Source organism: Aquarana catesbeiana, linkage group LG04 (assembly GCF_042186555.1).
Source record: "Aquarana catesbeiana isolate 2022-GZ linkage group LG04, ASM4218655v1, whole genome shotgun sequence".
Lineage (NCBI taxonomy): Eukaryota > Metazoa > Chordata > Amphibia > Anura > Ranidae > Aquarana > Aquarana catesbeiana.
The window spans coordinates 580,915,735-580,934,847 of NC_133327.1; the positions used below are offsets into that span (position 1 = coordinate 580,915,735).

Genomic DNA, 19,113 nt, shown 5'->3' on the forward strand with positions numbered 1-19,113 from the left:
TACACATTAGATTACAACTCGAGGTATGTTTTTAATTTTTTTATAATCAAAGTTATACAACATTCACAAGATAAATGAGACAAAATCAAAAATAATAGTTTTCAGACAACATTGAGATCAGTAAGTTATAAATCATAGTCCATAAAAACATGTATTTGCTAGTCCATCAAACAGGAAAGCATGAAATGCAAATGTTCTATGAACCATGTCAATCCAGTATAGTTTTTTTAAATAAACAACATATGGGAGGAAGAAGCAAGGTGGAACCCAACAAGATGTGGGAGGGGGTAAAAGGATCTAAATGTAGAGGCAGGTAGGAGAGAGAAGAAAAACACAAGGAATGCAAGGGAAAAATATGGTCCACACAGCTGAAGGTTGATCTCCTCCGACAGGCTCCAACTCGCATGTAGGACAAGGCCCAATAACGGATATTTATTTAGTAATATAGAATACTGTCTTATAGAAGCAATTTGTATTCTGGGCAGTACAGAATTTTCACCAATAGAACCACACCTATCAAAATGTTCTTTATTATCTTTGCTATAGGAGATAAAGTCTTCCATTTGTTAAAGGTTGTTTATTTTTTTTTAACCACACAGCAATGGAAAGAGGACAAGGTTGTTTCTATAAATCTTGAGTATAACTCTTAGTTGCTTTCTGTGAGGAAAGTATTGACTTTACATATGTTTTCCTTACATAAGTATTATTCTAAAGAAAGAAGGCAGGGTCATTTGGAACATGAATATGCCTAAAATATGCCTTACCTGCTTTCAAAAGGACCTAATCAGACCGTACCAGAAGAACCATATCTCTAACAGATGTCCAAAACTGTTTAGAACATACATGTTATGAAATGCCTGAGAGTCAGAGAAAAGTGTTAGCAAGTTACTGCATATATTATACTCAAAAGGTTTCCTCAATATCTTGTGAGGTAGGCTCTTTATCCCCTCCATCTTGTAGTCAATTTACCACAGTTGTTACCATGCTCCTAGTAGTACCTTACATTTTGTTTGTTTTGCTTTGGTACTATATAAATCAAGCGATCTAAAGCTTTTCTGCAACATGGTTACTTTACCAAGAATGGATTGGGCTAATGTTTTCTTATGGGTAGACTCTAAGTTATGGATATCCCCCAAGTGTTTTTCTATTTGGAATGTCCTTTTTTTTTTCTTTTTTTTTTTTTTTTTAAGTAGAGGGCCACATTTAATGAAAATCCTCTTGATCCTCAACTTACAGGATCCTGAACAAGTGAAAAATTAAGTCACCAGTTCCATGATCTCATGGGTTGGTTGGTAAGGTCCAACTAAAGAGATACAGGAGCACAGTCAGAGAAAGATGGTACCTATAAATACAGGTAGCATGGTAACAAGTGTGGTATTGCTCTGGATGAAGCAATTTGCGCTCAGCAATAGCATTCCGATATCTCTAAAGTGACTACAAGTTACAGTGATAAAATGCTTACCTCACAGAACCTTGCAGATAACCTTTTGGATCTATTAAATAACTTGCTAACACCTTTCTCTAACTCTCAACCCCCCCATCTTTTCAAGTGTAGTCTGTTTTCACACAGATTGAGAAGATTTTACCAAAATGATGCATAATTGATTTTAAATTCCAACTTAAAGTGGCAAATAACGTGAGCTGAAGCCTGGTGGAAATGTGTTAAAAAGAAGAAAAGGTGAAAGGTTAGGGAAAGTAAGATTTGGGGGGCGGGGGGACAGAACAGTGACAGCAATGATCTAAAAGTTAAGTGGGGATCTAGGAAAGGTGGGGTTCAAACAGAGGATAATGCTGTGGAACGTGGGCAGGGTATAAGTGGGAGTCTACTCCCACTTCACTAAATTTAAAAGGACTACCCTGTGGGTGACGACCTATGGTGAGGGTGCTTTGGAGCTCAGCAAGAACTAGCCTTCTCCATTCCCCCCCTCCCAGTATTCCATACAGGATCATAGGTACAAATGACCTTAAGCAATATCTGAACAAAACAGAACAAGACATCTTATCAGAATACAACTTTAATGAAACATTTAAACTAAGGCAAGCCAAAGATGATGCAATTTTCTTTCCTGAAACCATGGGTTGCAGTAAATTAAAACGCTCACTTCCTCCAACACAGTCAGTGCTGGTAATACACAGTAATTATTGCTAGTGGCTATAGCCGCTGGCAATAACTGGATGTAAACATGCTGGTTGTACACAAGATGATTGCTGGATCAACTTGGGTACAATCAGCTCGCTAACAGATGGTTCTAATCAACTATGGTCAACTTAAGACCCCGTAGTGCAAGGGCCTGCCTGACTGCATACAAATTGAAACTCTTAATGTTTGACCTCAAGAAAATCTAATGGTGTGTATGGGGTCTAAGGGTCACTAGTGTCTAAAGCACACTTAGGAACAACAAATCAACTGACAACATTTATAACTGACAATGAAAAGAACAAAGGTAGAAGCCGTGGGCAATTAAAGGGTCCCCTGAGGTATAAAGATGGAACCTGCTTGTTGAAGCACCACGGTCTTAGGAATATCAGTCCAAAAGCCCAAAACACACCTTGCAAATGCAAAGACATCTCCCTAAACTCATTCACCACACATAAGTCTTCACCTTTGCCTGCTGATGCTAGAAAATAAGCATATAAAAGGACATTGCAGAGGACAAAACAAAAATTACAACTCTCCATATTTCCAGCATAATGCTACCCAAAACAGTCAAGGCAAAAGGCCAGGCCCACTGCAAAGTACTCGTGTGCATGAAATCAGAGCAGGCCAGACACAAACATCAGTACATCTCCCCAAAAAGATCACATTCACATCTATGAGCCCAACATTGAATGTATGGCGGAAAATAGCCACATAACACAAAGCATGAACATAAGTACCCTCCTTAACCCCTGGAAATCCAATGTGTATTGTTTAATGTGATTAAAGCATTGATCATCAAAGGTTTCTATCAGATGTTAAGAGTATTACAAAAATACATCTGCAAGCACTGTAAAAGACATACCATGTTAGCCACAATCTAGTCCAAAGAGGAATGATAGCAACATCACCAAAATCTTTGAAGAACACCAATAGGTTGTAAAAGTGGTAACCTGACAGATCCTGGGGGTTCCAATAAAAGATTGCCTCCCCCTATACACTATAGTCTGTATAGGCAAGCTGAAAATGTCAAAGGGGGATAGACGATACAAGCTCCATGTAGGACATCCATGTTTTTCTGAGTGGGTTACAGGTGTTAACAAGGGGCAAAGGTGGGTTTACATCTCTCTCAGGAGTGAGATGGGAATGGTAGTCTAAAGAGGATAAAGTTCACATGTATGCAGAACAAGAGAAGGTGGGAACTAAAAGATTGCAGGGTTCAGAGAGCTTCGGGTGAACTAGAACATTTAACAGAGGTTTCAGTCAGTCAGATTTAAAGGATCAGTATCCTCAAGATTTGTTTGTGCACCATCAAACTCTCCCAGACCCTTAATCCATGCCTGACATAAGATCTCATTTTTCTGAGATTAATAATGGATACAACCAAGAACATCACATGTTCTGGCAGGGTCAGGTGACTGTGAGTACAGACTTCTGTGGAGCAAGTCAATCATTAAAAGGTGTCTGTAGTGTTGTCCAGTAGTTAAAATAGTATGAATTTTGTAGTGTTTTGGAAATGTTCAGCTTCAGTTGCCTCCAGCAAGTGAACATAGTTGTATTTTTTTCCAGTGACTTATGTCCTCTAAGTCCTTAGTGTGCAGCAGGAGAGTGCACAAATATACGGTTTGTGAACTCTGAAATTGTTCTAGTGGGACAATCCTGGACTTCATCGTTGAAGTTGTAGACTCTCCCATATCTAGTCTTTCAGTAACTTGGAAAAAGTCACTGTGGATTTACATTAGAGCCTTTTTGTTAAGAATCATGCACTTGATGAATCAGGGCCTCAACATCTGCCTTTGTAATTCTATAATTGGTGCACTTAAGCACCTCACCTATTTTACACAAGACAAAGGCTGGGTCAGGTTCTACTCAAACTGCCCAATTGGCAATTCCAGGTGGAAGTTGTTCACATCAAATCCACTGGACTCAGAATCAGGGGACGAGGAAAACAGCCATGGTTCTTGAGGTTTAGGAGGAAGCAGGAATTGTCTGAGCACATATCAATGCAATTGCATGCCTGTCCTCACTGTCCACCAACTAATAAGTCATCTTGAAGCAATTGTGCATTCTGGATCCGGTGGCAGAATACTGCCATTTGGATATTTTTCTGCAGGAATAAGCTAAAGTGTGAAAACTGAAACAGTGGAGTTGGCACTCATCTTAAATAAAGGTCCATAACTGCTCAGACACACCTACAAGGTATGATTTTATTTTCATTATTACATTGGTCCAACTTGAACCAACATAAGTATGCATATTTCATATCTGAGGGACTGCTGTGGAAGCAAGCACTGCTTTTTATCTTTTGAGACCTGTACCAAGCAGCTTACCTTCTACATAGTGAACACAAGGGGTTGCTCACTGGCACTGCTGCCATTTATAAAATGGCTAGTATTTTTATCAATTCATAGCATTCTCTGATTGGAGTAGATGAAGAATTGGGTCTTGGACATCACAATATGCACTTAATCCAATCAGAGAATGCCATGTTATAAAAAAAAGCAAGGTGCTCTGTGAACGGCAGCTTGTTTCCTAGCAAGCACCCCCCTGAGTTCACTATTCAACTGAAAAGCCATTTGGCACAGGATTCAGAAGTGGCAAGCATTGTAGTAGCACCAACTACTACAGTGAATGTCTTCTTCTCCTGCAGTCCCTCAGATATACATATTTACATTGTGCCAAACTGGACCGAAGTAGCTAGGCAATTAAAATAAAGTAGTCCTCCCAAAAAAAAAAAAAATCACGAAAAAAAAAAAAAAGGCAGAAATTAGATGTATACGACCAAAAAAAATGAAAGACATAATGGAAAGCATTCAGACAATTTCCATTACCCAAATATTGCAATCCAGTATGCCATTAAATTCTGATCGAAAATCAGGGTAATTTTCATAGTTTTCAGAAAAATGCAGGACCCTACCACATGTACGGGCAATAGGCCTTCTGGAAAAACTAGGCATTTCTTCAAATTGCACGTAGATGATCCCAGGCATATTTAAATCACTGCCAGTGCAGTACCTCAGAAACTTACACAAATTGCTTTTAGTGAGTTCTCTAATGTATTTTTTAAGATATTTTGATACCTCATTTTCCTTTGGCGACATGGCAATAGGGAATTCTAACTGCTTCAGAACTTTTTGACATGTTGGCTGGAGTTCTGTGTATTGTTGTGATAATAGGTCGACTGTAATAAACTGCATTTCCTGTAATATCTCTTTCCAGGCATCAATGACAAACATTGGTTTTTGTATTAATTCTTTGTGTGCTATCTCAAACAGTGTAGCTCTGTAACTGGTCGATGTTACTTTACGTCGACATCCATAATCATCAAGAACATCCATAAGTTCTGCTTCATCAACTGCTGAAAACGTTCAACTTTTTTAATCTAAAAAACAAATATTACAAATTTATTATAATTACTAGAATCCAAAAGTTTCATTTTACAAGAGATTTTCTGGCTTGTGCAACATAACCCAGAAGAAAGTGAAGTGTTTTTCCAACATACCATGAAGGCCTGGCACTACCAAATGCACTTTAGAAGGTACAGTTGCTCCAGACCAAATCGTTTGAGGGTGCTATGCACCTGCACTCACAGAAGCATGAGAGGGTGAACTGATGCAATGCGCACAAGATGCCACCCACTTTTTGCATGTGGGTGTGCTCCAAAAAGTGTGTTTCTTCCCAGTCTATATCTCATAGTGTGCCATGTTTACCCCGTTGGTATAGTCAATTCCACTTTGTATAGATTGAACAGGGCCTTCAGGTATACTAAAGAGATTGTGGAAGTAAAACATGCTTTACTGGGACCAGCAATGAGAGTCCCCAGCAAGTGAGAGGGGCTAGTAATAACGCCCAGCATGTGTCAGAGCCAGCATCGATAACCCCTAGCAAGGTGTCAGGGCAAGAAACCAAGTTAACCACTTGACAACTGGACACTTTAACCCCCTTCCTAACCAGACCAATTTTATGCTTTCAGAGCTCTTACACTTTGAATGACAATTACTCAGTCATGCAACACTGTACCCATATGAAATGGTTGTCCTTTCTTCACACAAATAGAGCTTTCTTTTGGTGGCATTTAATCACCACTGGGTTTTTTATTTTTTGTGCTATAAACGAAAAAAGACCAAAAATTCCGTAAAAAATAAATTTTTCTTTGCTTCTGTTATAAAATTTTGCAAATTAAGAATTTTTCTTCATACATTTTGGCCAAATTTTATACTGCTACATATCTTTGGTAAAAAATAACCCAAATCGGTGTATATTATTTGGTCTGTGTGAAAGTTATAGAGTCTACAAGCTGTGGTGCCAATCACTGAAAATTGATCACACCTGAAGTACTGACGGCCTATCTCCTTTCTTGAGACCCTAACAAGCCAGGACAATACAAATACCCCCCCCCCCCCCCTCCCATGACCCCTTTTTGGAAGGTTGACATTCCAAGGTATTTAGTAAGAGGCATGGTGAGTTTTTTGAAGTTGTAATTTTGTTCCCACAATTCTTTGAAAAAGCAGGATTTTTTTTTATTCACAAAAGTGTCATATTATCAGGTTATTTCTCGCACACAGCATATGCATACCACAAGTTACACCCCAAAATACATTCTACTACTCCTTCTGAATATGGCAATACCACATGTGAGACTTTTACACAGCGTGGCCACATACAGAGGACCAACATGCAGGAAGCCCCATCAGGCGTTCTAGGAGCATAAACTACACATCAAATTTCTTGACTACCTCTTACACTTTTGAAGGTCCTGGAGCACCAGGACAATGGAAACGCCCCCAAAATGACCCTATTTTGGATAGAAAACAACCCAACGTATAATCTATGAGGCATAATGAGTCTTTTGAACTTGTCATTTTTTTCTACAAGTTTTTGGAAAATGTGTAAAGAAAATGAATTTTTTTTTTTTTTTACACAAAGTTGTCCATTTATACAATATTTCTAACACATAGCATGTACATACCAAAAATGACACTCCAAAATAGATTCTCCTCCTCCTCCTGAGTACGGCGATACCACATGTGTGAGACTTCCACAGCCTGGCCACATACAGGGGCCGAGTATGGCTAAGCATGGCCAAGCATGGCAGGGTATGGCAGAGTATGGCTGGGTTTCACCAAGTATTGCAGAGTATTGTGGGGTATTGCCGAGTATGGCTGGGTATCACAGAGTATGACTGGGTATGGCTGGGTATGGCGGGGTATTGCAGAGTATTGCACAGTGGTGTGGGGTATTGCAGAGTACTGCGGGGTATTGCCGAGTATTGCGGGGGTATTGCCGAGTATTGCACAGCATTGCAGAGTATTGCGGGGTATTGCAGAGTACTGCGGGGTATTGCAGAGTACTGCGGGGTATTGCAGAGTACTGCGGGGTATTGCAGAGTACTGCGGGGTATTGCAGAGTATTGCACATTATTCTGGGGCATTGCAGAGTATTGCAGGGCATTGCAGAGCGTTAGGGATGGCTGAGCATGGATGGATGGATGGTTGGATGTCACTGTGCAGCGCTTTGGGCACTACACAACCAGCCCACAGCGCTGCAGCCATCCATCCCCCTCTCCGCTCACAGTGTACCAATCGGTACACAGGAGGGGAGGAGAGGAACATATCCGTGACCGCCGGGTCTAGAGGACCCGGCGCATCACGGATCCCGGTAAATGGCCGCTGATCGCGGCCGTTTACCATGTGATCGCTCCGTCAAATGACGAAGCGATCACATGTAAACAAACCGGCGTCATCTCATTTGACGGAGCGATCACATGGTAAACGGCCGCGATCAGCGGCCATTTACCGGGATCCGTGATGCGCCGGGTCCTCTAGACCCGGCGGTCACGGATATGTTCAGGTGCGCGCCCCAGGGGGCGCGCAAGAGGGGAACTCTGGGAAGACGTCATATGACGTGATCCCAGAGTTAAGCAACCGCCCTGCAAGCCGTCATTCGGCTAAGGGCCGGTTGTAAAGTGGTTAAATATTGCAGAATATGCAGCCGTATGCTACATAACTAAGTTCCATTTCATGCTGATTAAACAAAATTATTCATGTATCTTAAATAGAAAACATTTTTTAGATCGATTTTATTTCAAAAGAATTTTATTTAAATAAATTTGATATAAAAAAAAAAAACATTTAAATAAAAAAAATCAGATTTTATAGATTTTTTTTGAAAAATCATTGATTTATATCCACCCTGTCCCTAAGTGATAAAAAAAAAAAAAATCAAACTGAACTTTCATGCATATAAAAAAAGACATTATTTAAAAAAAAAAAAAATAACCCAAAAGTGCGCAAATCAAGCAAAATAATTAAAAATGTGAAATCAGTGAAAAATGCAATTCATTACCAACGTGTCAAAAATGAAAATGTATTGGTATAAAACAAATCGTTCATAAACCACTCATACTTATAAATCAAAAGTCTTATGGAGATGGAGTGCATCCACGTGCAAAACAAAGTGCTCTGTGTTCCAGTATACAAAGTGCTCTAGCGCACAGAGTGCTAGTAAGATAATGGGGCCTCTTACCAGACCTTATCTCAAATTATAGAGATTAATGCCGCGGTACACACGGCCGGACTTGCCAATGGGCTAAACTCCGTCGGCATTTCCGACGGAAAGATTTAGAACATGTCCTATATCTGAGTCCGTCGGAAATGCAGACAGAAAAAGTATTTTTCTGTCGGGAAGTCCAGCCGCATGTACGCTGCATAATTGTAATAACTCTGTTTGGCTTGGAGGAGCCAACGTTTCCTTGAATCTCCACACAGCTCAATGACCCCAATGAACAGAATTAGCAGCAAAGTCCACCGAATTTAATGAAAAATATTAGCAAGCACTCCAGCAACAAGCTCCAACACACAGATGCATCAAATTTAAAAAGGGAGAAGTCTCATAGCGCAACAAAAATACTCAATTTATTCCATAAGATATTGCACTTACACAGATTCGGAAACAGCCATTTCACAAACACTGTTGCAGATTGGCCGCAATGTCATCCAGTGAACCTCAGCGTGATGACGTCACAGAGTTAGTTCTGCCAAATGTGTTTCTCCGTCTATGTTTGAATAAACAGCATGGCTGTTTGGACTATAACAAACAAAATAGAATATGGAGTGATCAATACTATGCAATATACAACAGTGTAAATAATGTACATGTCAGAACATGATAATGTACAAAATATATATGGTGCAGTATTCAGGACTACTTAACATACAACAGAGCATTAGGAGTAGAGCAGCGAGGACTATGCTGTGTGCCCTCTTCATTAAGTCATATAACATAGCATATGCAATGATGAAGGTCAGGACTAGGGGTGCAACGGATCGTCACTGATCCATGATCCGTTCGAGGCAGGCGAGCGTTCCGCGGATGTGCCGATCCGCGGAGAGCTCGCCTGCCTCGGCCATAGGAAAGGCCGCGGCTTCGGCCTAGCTCCGGAGCGGCGGCCATCTTGGTACACCCGGCGGCAGCCGCTGTATCGTCAGGAAGTGACGTTTCGTCGTCGCCATCTTGCTACACCCCACACTCCTTTGCACAGTACTGTAATGATAGAGTTAGAAGGGGGCAAGCGGACATCTTGTTACACCCACCAGAGTTTTAGATTTTAAAGCTATTTTCCACACAAAACGGAGCTTATATGCATAAATACAGTATTTGCTAATGTGACAGAACACCTCTGATTTTCACATTTAATGTTAAATGTGAAAATCAGAGGTGTTCTGTCACATTAGCAACCATGTAAGGTCAGCAGGTTTGCTGTTGCTTTTAAAATCTAACATCTAAACAGTCCGTCCGATCTACAAATACTGTATTTATGCATATAAACTCCGTTTTGTGTGGAAAATAGCTTTTAAATCTAAAACTCCGGTGGGTGTAACAAGATTTGTCTTTTTTTTCCGTTTTTTTTGCTGATCCGAAAATGATCCGATCCGTGACTCTGATCCGAGGATCGATCCGATCCGTGAGTTTTTTGATCCGTTGCAGGACTGAGGTAGCATATTGAATTTTGGCATTAGGACTATGTACAACATTAGCTGCCCAGTGCTTCCTCTTACATTGGTGCTCAGCATAACCACTCATGTTGGTAATCCATACCTAATGTGCCCCTTTACATTGGTGGACAGTGGGCTTCTAGGGGCTTGCAGACACAGGTGGCTGGAGGGCAGTAAAAGGATTATTATTATTTCAGTTACTTATAATAGCACTGTCAATTATACACTGACATCAGTCCCTACCCTCAAGGAGCTTACAATCTAAGGTCCCTAACTCACATTCATACATACTAGGGACAATTTAGACAGGATCCAATTAATCTACCAGCATGTCTTTGGAGTGTGGGAGGAAACCGGAGTACCCGGAGGAAACCCACGCAGGCACAGGGAGAACATGCAAACTCCAGGCAGGTAGTGTTGTGGTTGGGATTCAAACCAGTGACCCTTTTTACTGCTAAGCGAGAGTGCTATCCACTACACCACTGTGCCAAGCAGTTGAGCCATGGTTTTACTGCCCCTCAATACTGTACACCTGCTTCGGCTGTGATGTTTGCTTTGCATCCACCGCTAATATTTAATGGCATATTGCATTTGGTGGGTGGTACCGCTGTTGAACGCAACCAATTTAAGTGAAGGGGGTCATATCACAACCTCCTTCCAAATGTGTGCATTTGCGGTTGTAGCACAGTGGTTGTGCATTGTGCCCCCCTACCCCCTTATACTGGTAGTTGGTATGTCCCTTTTTATTGATGGGCAGTTTGCTCCACAAAAAAATTTACAGTATGGTGCTCTACCACAAACATTACAGTATACACTACTATAAACATTACTGCATGCGGTTTAGAATCTTCCCCCAAATAAAAATCCACCTTTAGAGGGCCCATATAGATTATAATTATCCTCTAAGATCACATACTACCGTATAAGATCAGGAGTGTCCAATTAGATCACAATGCCATATAAATCAATAGTACACCCTTAGACCAAAGTGCCCATACATATTAGGAGTGGTCCCTTAGATTTCAGTGACTGGAATTTGGCATCTTGAAGAACTATTCTACTATAATAGTGCTATTTCACCATATATTATTGCTGTATATTTACATGGGAGACACTCTATAGCCAATGTGTCCAAGGACAACCATTCATCTGAAAAGTATGGTGGTTGGTGATGTTAATTGGCTGATGCATCCACACAGCAATATTTGAGTGTTTTCTATATACCAAATTTGGATTGGACACTTCATGCCTATGGACTTTTGCCCTTTTGAATTATACAGTTGAAGGTGCATACAGTGGATTCATAAAGTATTCAGACCCCTATTCAGACATTCTTTGCATTAAAGTGAAAAAACTTCTGACAATACCGCCGCCCCCAGCCCCCCCGTTTTACTTACCTGACGCTTCGAAAGTCAGCTTCGCGTTCCCGACAGCTATTCCTCCGCTCACCCTGGCCGCTGATTGGCTACAGTGGATGGATTGGAAGCAGCGCAGCCATTGGCTTGCGCTGCTGTCAATCACATCCAATGACGCAGCGTGCTGGGGGGCGGGGCCGAGTGATACAGTGAGCGGCTATAGCCGCCGGCTGTATCACGGGAGCGCGCCCGCAAGCACTCACCACCATGCGAGGGAGCTCGCATTAAGGTGGTTAATGCTTGCGGGGAGGAGCTGAAACAGCCGCCGAGGGACCCCAGAAGACCAGGTTCGGGGCCACTCTGTGCAGAACGAGCTGCACAGTGAAGGTAAGTATAACATGTGTTATTTTAAAAAAAAAAAAAATTTTCCTTTACAACCCCTTTAAAATCTGGTCTGTTAATGGGTCCAGAGGACAGGAGTTGAGAACCACTGGTTTAGAACCTTGTCCATCTCCACACAGAATCTCTGGAAGTCAGTCAGCGTGACCATCAGGTTCATAGTCACTTCTCTTAGAGCCCTTTCACACTGGGGCGGTTTGCAGGCGCTATTGCGCTAATAATAGCGCCTGCAAACCGACCCGAAAGTGCCGCTGCTTTCACACTGGAGCGATGCACTGGCAGGACAGTAAAAAAAGGTCCTGCTAGTAGCATCTTCGGAGCGGAGTGTATACCGCTCCTGCCCATTGAAATCAATGGGACGGCGCGGCTATACCACCGGCAAAGCGCCTCTGCAGAGGCGCTTTGCGGTGGTATTTAACCCTTTCTCGACCACTAGCAGGGGGTTAAGCTGCCCCACTAGTGGCCGCATACCGACGGTAAAACGCCGCTAATAATAGCGGCGTTTTACCGCCGACGCCTCAGTGTGAAAGGGCTCTTACTGAGGCCCTTCTACCTTATTGCTCAGTTTGGCTTGGTGACCAGCTCTTGGTAGAGTCCTGGTTGTGCCAAACAACTTCCATTTAGGAAATATGGAGGCCACTATGCACTTGGGCAGTGGTTCTCAACCCTGTCCTCAAGTACCCCCAACAGGGAATGTTTGCAGGTTTTCCTTTATCTTGCACAGGTGCTTTAAATCAGTCAATGTTTGGTATTTTGTACAGCTATTTTAAGAGAAATTCCCAAAACATGGCCTGTTGGGGGTACTTGAGGGCAGGGTTGAGAACCACTGCTCTTGCAGCAGAAAGGTTTTGCAACCTTCCCCAGAGCTATGCCTTGCAATAATGTCTCTAAGCTCTGCAGACAGTTTCTTTGACCTCATGGTTTTTGTTCCATAACAGTGTGCACTGTCAGCTGTGAGGCCTTTTAGGCCCCTTTCACACGATCGGACCGTTCAGGTCCACCTGTCAGTTTTGACAGCGGATCTGAACGGGCGCTCCATGTTAGTCTATGGAGCGTCGGATGTCAGCGGAGACATGTCCGCTGACATCCGACCCTGTCCGATCCACTAAAAGCAGACGGATGGCCCTACGTCCAGGTCCATCGCTGGCGGATCGGATCGGGTGAGATCTGACGAAAACGGACACGCTGTCCGTTTTCATCCGATCCCTCCATAGGCGACAGCGGCGCCTGACAAGCCCCTCCCCGCTTAGTGAGCAGAGAGGGACCTGTCATCCGCCGGCTCAGCGGAAATGAACGGACAGATCTCCCACTGAGCCGGCGGACAGAGGCGGGCTCCGTAGAAACGGAGTCCGCCTCGTGTGAAAGGGGCCTTATACAGAGGTGTGTGCCTTTCCAAATCATGTCCAATCAATCTAATTTACCACAGGTGGACTCCAATCAAGGTATAGAAGCATCTCAGCAACGATCAAGCAAAATGGAAGGCACCTGAGCTAAATTTCAAGTGTTGCTTCCAAGGGTCTGAATACTTTTGCCAATGTGATATTTCCATTTTTCCTTTCTCATGAATTTGCTAACATTTTTAAAATTATGTTTTCACCTTGCCATTGGGGTACTGAGTTTAGATTGAGAAAAAAAAATGAATTTAACCCTTTAGCTGCCAGTGTCCTTTTTTCACACAATTTTAGGCATGAAGATTATATAAAACCCCAAACATTTTTGGAAAGCAGACACCCTGGAGAATAAAAATAGTGGTAGTTCCATTTTTTATGGCACACAATATTACCACATAGTATTAAAAAACAAAAGCAAAGTTACTATGTTACTAAGTAACACAAACGTAATAAATGACCCAATTGTTGGGTAAAATATAAAGGCTGAAGTTGCACCGAGTAAATAGATACCCAACATGTCAAACCTTAAATTTGCCTGCACCTGTGAAAGGGAAACAAACTTCAGTAGCCTATATTTTTTAATAGGTGACACTTTAAAAAACCCCTACAGGTGAGCAGTTTGGTGTTACAGAGGACGTCTGGTGCTAGAATTATTGCTCTCACTCCAGCATGTGTGGTGATATGTAACATGTGTAGTGTAGTCAACATTTTCAAGTGTAGGTATCCCCATGTGTGTTTAACTGCTTGCTGACTGCCGGCTGTCAATTGACGGCCAGGCGGCGCAGCTCTCGTTGCGGGCAGATGTCCTATGACGGCCTTGCTTTCCCGGCCCACCAGGGGGCGCGCGCGCGCGCCGTGTCACTGGGCACCCGCGATTTCCGGTAACACAGCAAGACCGTGGATCTGTGTGTGTAAACACACAGATCCACGGTCCTGTCAGAGGAGAGGAGACCGATGGTATGTTCCCAGTACACAGGAACACCGATCGGTCTCCTCCCCTAGTGAGTCCCCTCCCCCTATAGTTAGAAACACTCCCTAGCAACACAGTTAACCCCTTCACTGCCTGTCACATTTATACAGTAATCAGTGCATTTTTATAGCATGGATCGCTGTATAAATATGAATGGTCCCAAAAATGTGTCAAAAGTGTCCGATGTGTCCGCCGCAATATTGCAGTCACGATAAAAATCACAGATCGCCGCCATTACTAGTAAAAAAATTAAAAAAAAATAAAAATGTTATAAATCTATCCCCTATTTTGTAGACGCTATAACTTTTGCGCAAACCAATCATTCGCTTATTGCGATTTTTTTTACCAAAAATATGTAGAATACATATCGGCCTAAACTGAGGAAAAAATGTGTTTTACAGAAAAAAAATTGGATATTTATTATCGCAAAAAGTAAAAAATATTGTGTTTTTTTTCAAACTTGTCGCTCTTCTTTAGTTTATAACGTAAAAAATAAAAACTGCAGAGGTGATCAAATACCACCAAAAGAAAGTTCTATTTGTGGGGAAAAAATGATAACAATTTCATCTGGGTACAGAGTTGTATGACCGCGCAATTGTCATTCAAAGTGCGACAGCGCTGAAAGCTGAAAAATGGCTTGGGCAGGAAGGGGGTGAAAATGCCCAGTATTGAGGTGGTTAAAGAGGAGGGCCCATTAATAATAATAAAAAAAAAATTAAAAGTCAGCAGCTACAAATACTGCAGCTGCTGACTTTTAATTGGACACTTACCTGTCCCTGGGTCCAGCGATGCGGGTGATCGAAGACCCGCTTGTCTCCCCCTCCGTTCGGCGGTGCCGGCATTGCAACTGTGGACGCCGGGCTGTGGCTTCACAGCTGGGCACCCACTGCGCATGCGGCGCTGCGCTCAGTCACCTGTAATGGGTCCCAGATGATTGACAGGAGGGAGGGAGCAGAGCTGAGCCCTTCCTATGTCGAGGGGGAAGTGATATCAGCAGCCCAGGCACTAAAAGAGGCAGACTACGAGGGACCACCTAGCAACAGGCATTTAGAGGTGAGTAAAAAAAAAAAAATTCCAAATGTTTTTTTTTATTTTTTTTTTTTAGGATTTTTTAATGCATTTTTTTTTTGGGTGGAACACCACTTTACGTTAGTACATGCATATATGTGGGGTGGGGGGGATGCCTTGACATTTTTCTGAGAAAGGATTATATAGGCTTGGGTGCAACATAATTTTTTTTTACAATTTACAAAAATTTCCATTCACTTAATGTTTTTTTATCCACCATGTGATGATTTTTTTGGTGACCGGTTCTCTTTAGTGAGACATTCAAGGGGTAAAAGGCCCCCCAATGTCTCCCCTGTGCTCCGCTAAATGTAACGCAATGCAGATTGAATTATATCACATGCTTTTTTGGATGTATTGGCCAGGGAAACTGACATGGCAGTTAGGAACAAGAAGGGGAGGAGAGTGGACATGTGTCCCCTCTGCTACTTCTCACCTACCCAGGATCACCCGCTATGCTGGTCCCAGGCCTGCAGATGGGCAAGCAAAACTTGGGATACATTGTGGGGACATGTGCAGGTAACCCGGGTATGTGTGAAATCAATCAGGTGGCAGCACAGCTGCCCAAATGCTTCAATCTGATAGGAGACAGTCTGCTTGTCAGGTAAACACATGTGTGTGTAAACCACCACCCCCCATTCATGTCTGTATGGCATATGAGCCAGGTAGGAAAAAGGGTTAAACAACTGTAGTATCAGGCTGCAATATAATGTTGAAGATGCACTGTATGTTAGAAGAGAGGTGCCTTCATTTACCAGTGGTAGCAGTACTAGTTTGATTCTATACCTCTTGGCCAAAAGTTTTAATTATTCCGATGTCACTCATATATTTTTTTTTATATATGTATAGCTTTGATACAGCTTGGTGTGTCCCATATCAAATTTTTAAGATGTTAATGGAGTTTGGCAGTCATAGCCATGATTTTTTTTTTTTATCAGGGAGGTTCTGTAATTTCTACCACACCATTTACACCTACATCATTTTTTTCACATAGGATATTAAGAGACATATATTTTATAAATGAGGGGATCCTGGAGGATTTCATCAGTTGATTGGCCACCTTAGAGTGTGCAGATTAGGAATGCCCCCTTAAAACAGTATCCATATAGATCAGGATTCCTCCATTCACAAAGTACCCAGATCAGGAGCACCCCTATATCACAGTTCTCATATAGATCAGAATTTCTCAGAGTGACCCGATCCAGGGGCCCCATTCACATTGCCCCTATCTAGTGAGCCTCCCTAACAGTGCCTCCTTCAAGTCCCCGTTAACATGTTCCTATATCACAGTGCCCGACTGAATAGTCCCTTCTTGTCCTAACTAAGCAAACAAAAGATTTCTCAAACTCTGCCATCACTGCCTACCTGAATTTGTGGTGGTGAGGGATAGCCACAAAGGCGGGGGGCTGCGTGTATAAGGACAGACCCTCCTCCGCGGTATTCTTCCAGCTTCCTTCCCGCCACACGCAGCGAAGCCACATGTCACTGCTGCTTTTATAAACTTGTGCCTCTGCACAGCAGGACATACCAATCTGTCTGTCCCAGGGGGTGCACCACCTAGCCTCTGCTGTTGTAGAATGATATTCTGCCTCAGTTGAAAATAAGCACCCCTCAACATTGTGTGCATGTGCTGCTTCCAGATCGCCCTGCAGCTTGTAGTAGTCTTTTGGGACCTGTGGGGGGATGGGGACATTTTTACCCAGTGACAGTCTACTGAAATTGGTAACTACCTCTGGGGAACACTATAGATGTCACACTAATCACCCTAATATATACACATATTTGTAATAAAAAAATCCTACTCTAATTAATACTAGTCAGCATATTTGTTTTGTGTGCTCAATATATCAGTGTGTCTTTGTTAATATACCTTGGGATCAGTTTGGATATATTAATAAAATACAATTTAAGCCCTCGCTATCTCATATTTTAAAATATATTTATATAAAAAACATACTCTCAGCAGGATTAGAACCCAAAACTTTAACAATATAAGCTTGCTGCTCTAACCACTACACTAAACTCTTATTAGTTGATTTATCTTGCTTTTATGATTAATATGAGGTTAATTGTATGTAAAACACCTCTATTAGTCCAGACGAGTAATTGTCCTGCTGCCTTCTAGTCATTCACAATTCCCCAATGTAGGGGCAATAGTGCAATGTGTCCTACAAGTTGGGGTGCAGAGCTGTGCTGTGCTGGCCATTGTGTTCTATTGGGATCAGTTTGGATATATTAATAAAATACAATTTAAGCCCAAATACAATTTAAGCCCTCGCAAATCTCTTATTTTAAATATATTTAGATAAAAACCATAGTCTCACCCAGATTAGAACCCACAACTTCACCACTGTAAGCCTGCTGCTCTAACCACTACACTAACTCTCATTAGTTGTTTGAGCATGCTTTTACATTTAACATGAGGTTAATTGTGTGTGAAACACCTCTATTATTCCAGACAAGTAATTGCTATGATTAATCCGTTATAACCATAGACACACATTGTCCTGCTGCCTTCTAGCGATTCACAATTCCCCAATGTAGGGGCAATAGTGCAATGTTTTCTACAAGTTGGGGTGCAGAGGGGTGCTGGCCATTGTGTTCTGTTATCTATGGAAGCTGTGTCCCCCCCACTCACACACAATACACGTTTTCAGCATGGCTCTTTATGTTAGAGCAGATCACAGAGAAGAAGGATAAGACAGCAAACAGAGGAACTATTAGTACAGTCATAGAACCAGAGAACCCAGCACTGCCTGCTTCCCTGTACTGTGTGCTGTTAATAAGATAGATTTATATATCCATATACAGAGCAGAAGACATGTATGTCTGCAGAATGATGATCTGTGGGTGTTACTACATTATTGCTCATTGGTCCTAAAATCTTCCTAATAGAGACTACTATATTTATAAACTCAGAATTCTGACTTTAAATCTCAGAATTCTGACTTTTAATCTCAGAATTCTGACTTTTAATCTCAGAATTCTGACTTTGAAACTCAGAATTCTGACTTTGAAACTCAGAATTCTGACTTTTAATCTCAGAATTCTGACTTTAAATCTCAGAATTCTGACTTTTAATCTCAGAATTCTGACTTTAAATCTCAGAATTCTGACTTTGAAACTCAGAATTCTGACTTTGAAACTCAGAATTCTGACTTTTAATCTCAGAATTCTGACTTTAAATCTCAGAATTCTGACTTTTAATCTCAGAATTCTGACTTTTAAACTCAGAATTCTGACTTTGAAACTCAGAATTCTGACTTTGAAACTCAGAATTCTGACTTTAAATCTCAGAATTCTGACTTTAAATCTCAGAATTCTGACTTTTAATCTCAGAATTCGTTAGATTTTTTTTTTTTTTTTTAAACTCACGATTCTGACTTTGAATCTCAGAATTCTGAGTTTGAAAGTCAGAATTCTGACTTTGAATCTCAGAATTCTGACTTTCAAACTCAGAATTCTGACTTTGAATCTCAGAATTCTGTTTTTTTTTTTAAACTTACAATTCTGAATTTCAATCTCAGAATTCTGAGTTTCAAAGTCAGAATTCAGTTTTTTTTTTTTTATGATGGCCCCAGGGCTCTTCCATACTCGTGTTAGAAAATGTAACATAAAAATATTTCTAAAATTCAAACACATAAAAGAAACAAATGTTGTACCTTCTATATCCAATCTAATGGAACTTATTAAAGCAGAACTCCAGGCTAAAGTTGAATACACTAATCTGCCAAAGGGTTTGTGTGACAGGAGTCACTTTGGGTGGGTGGATTGTGGAACTCAGCTTAACTTGGAGAGCTCT

At 41.6% G+C, this 19,113-nt stretch overlaps 1 long non-coding RNA gene across 1 annotated transcript; it reads right to left on the reverse strand.

Moving 5' to 3' along the window:
* Positions 1-11: 11 nt before the first annotated feature.
* Positions 12-9,317, reverse strand: LOC141140687 (uncharacterized). Its single transcript, XR_012243983.1, has 2 exons — positions 9,077-9,317; positions 12-5,519 (listed from the first exon to the last, which is right to left on the reverse strand). It is a non-coding gene; the product is annotated as an uncharacterized lncRNA (long non-coding RNA).
* Between the last annotated feature and the right edge of the window lie 9,796 nt (positions 9,318-19,113).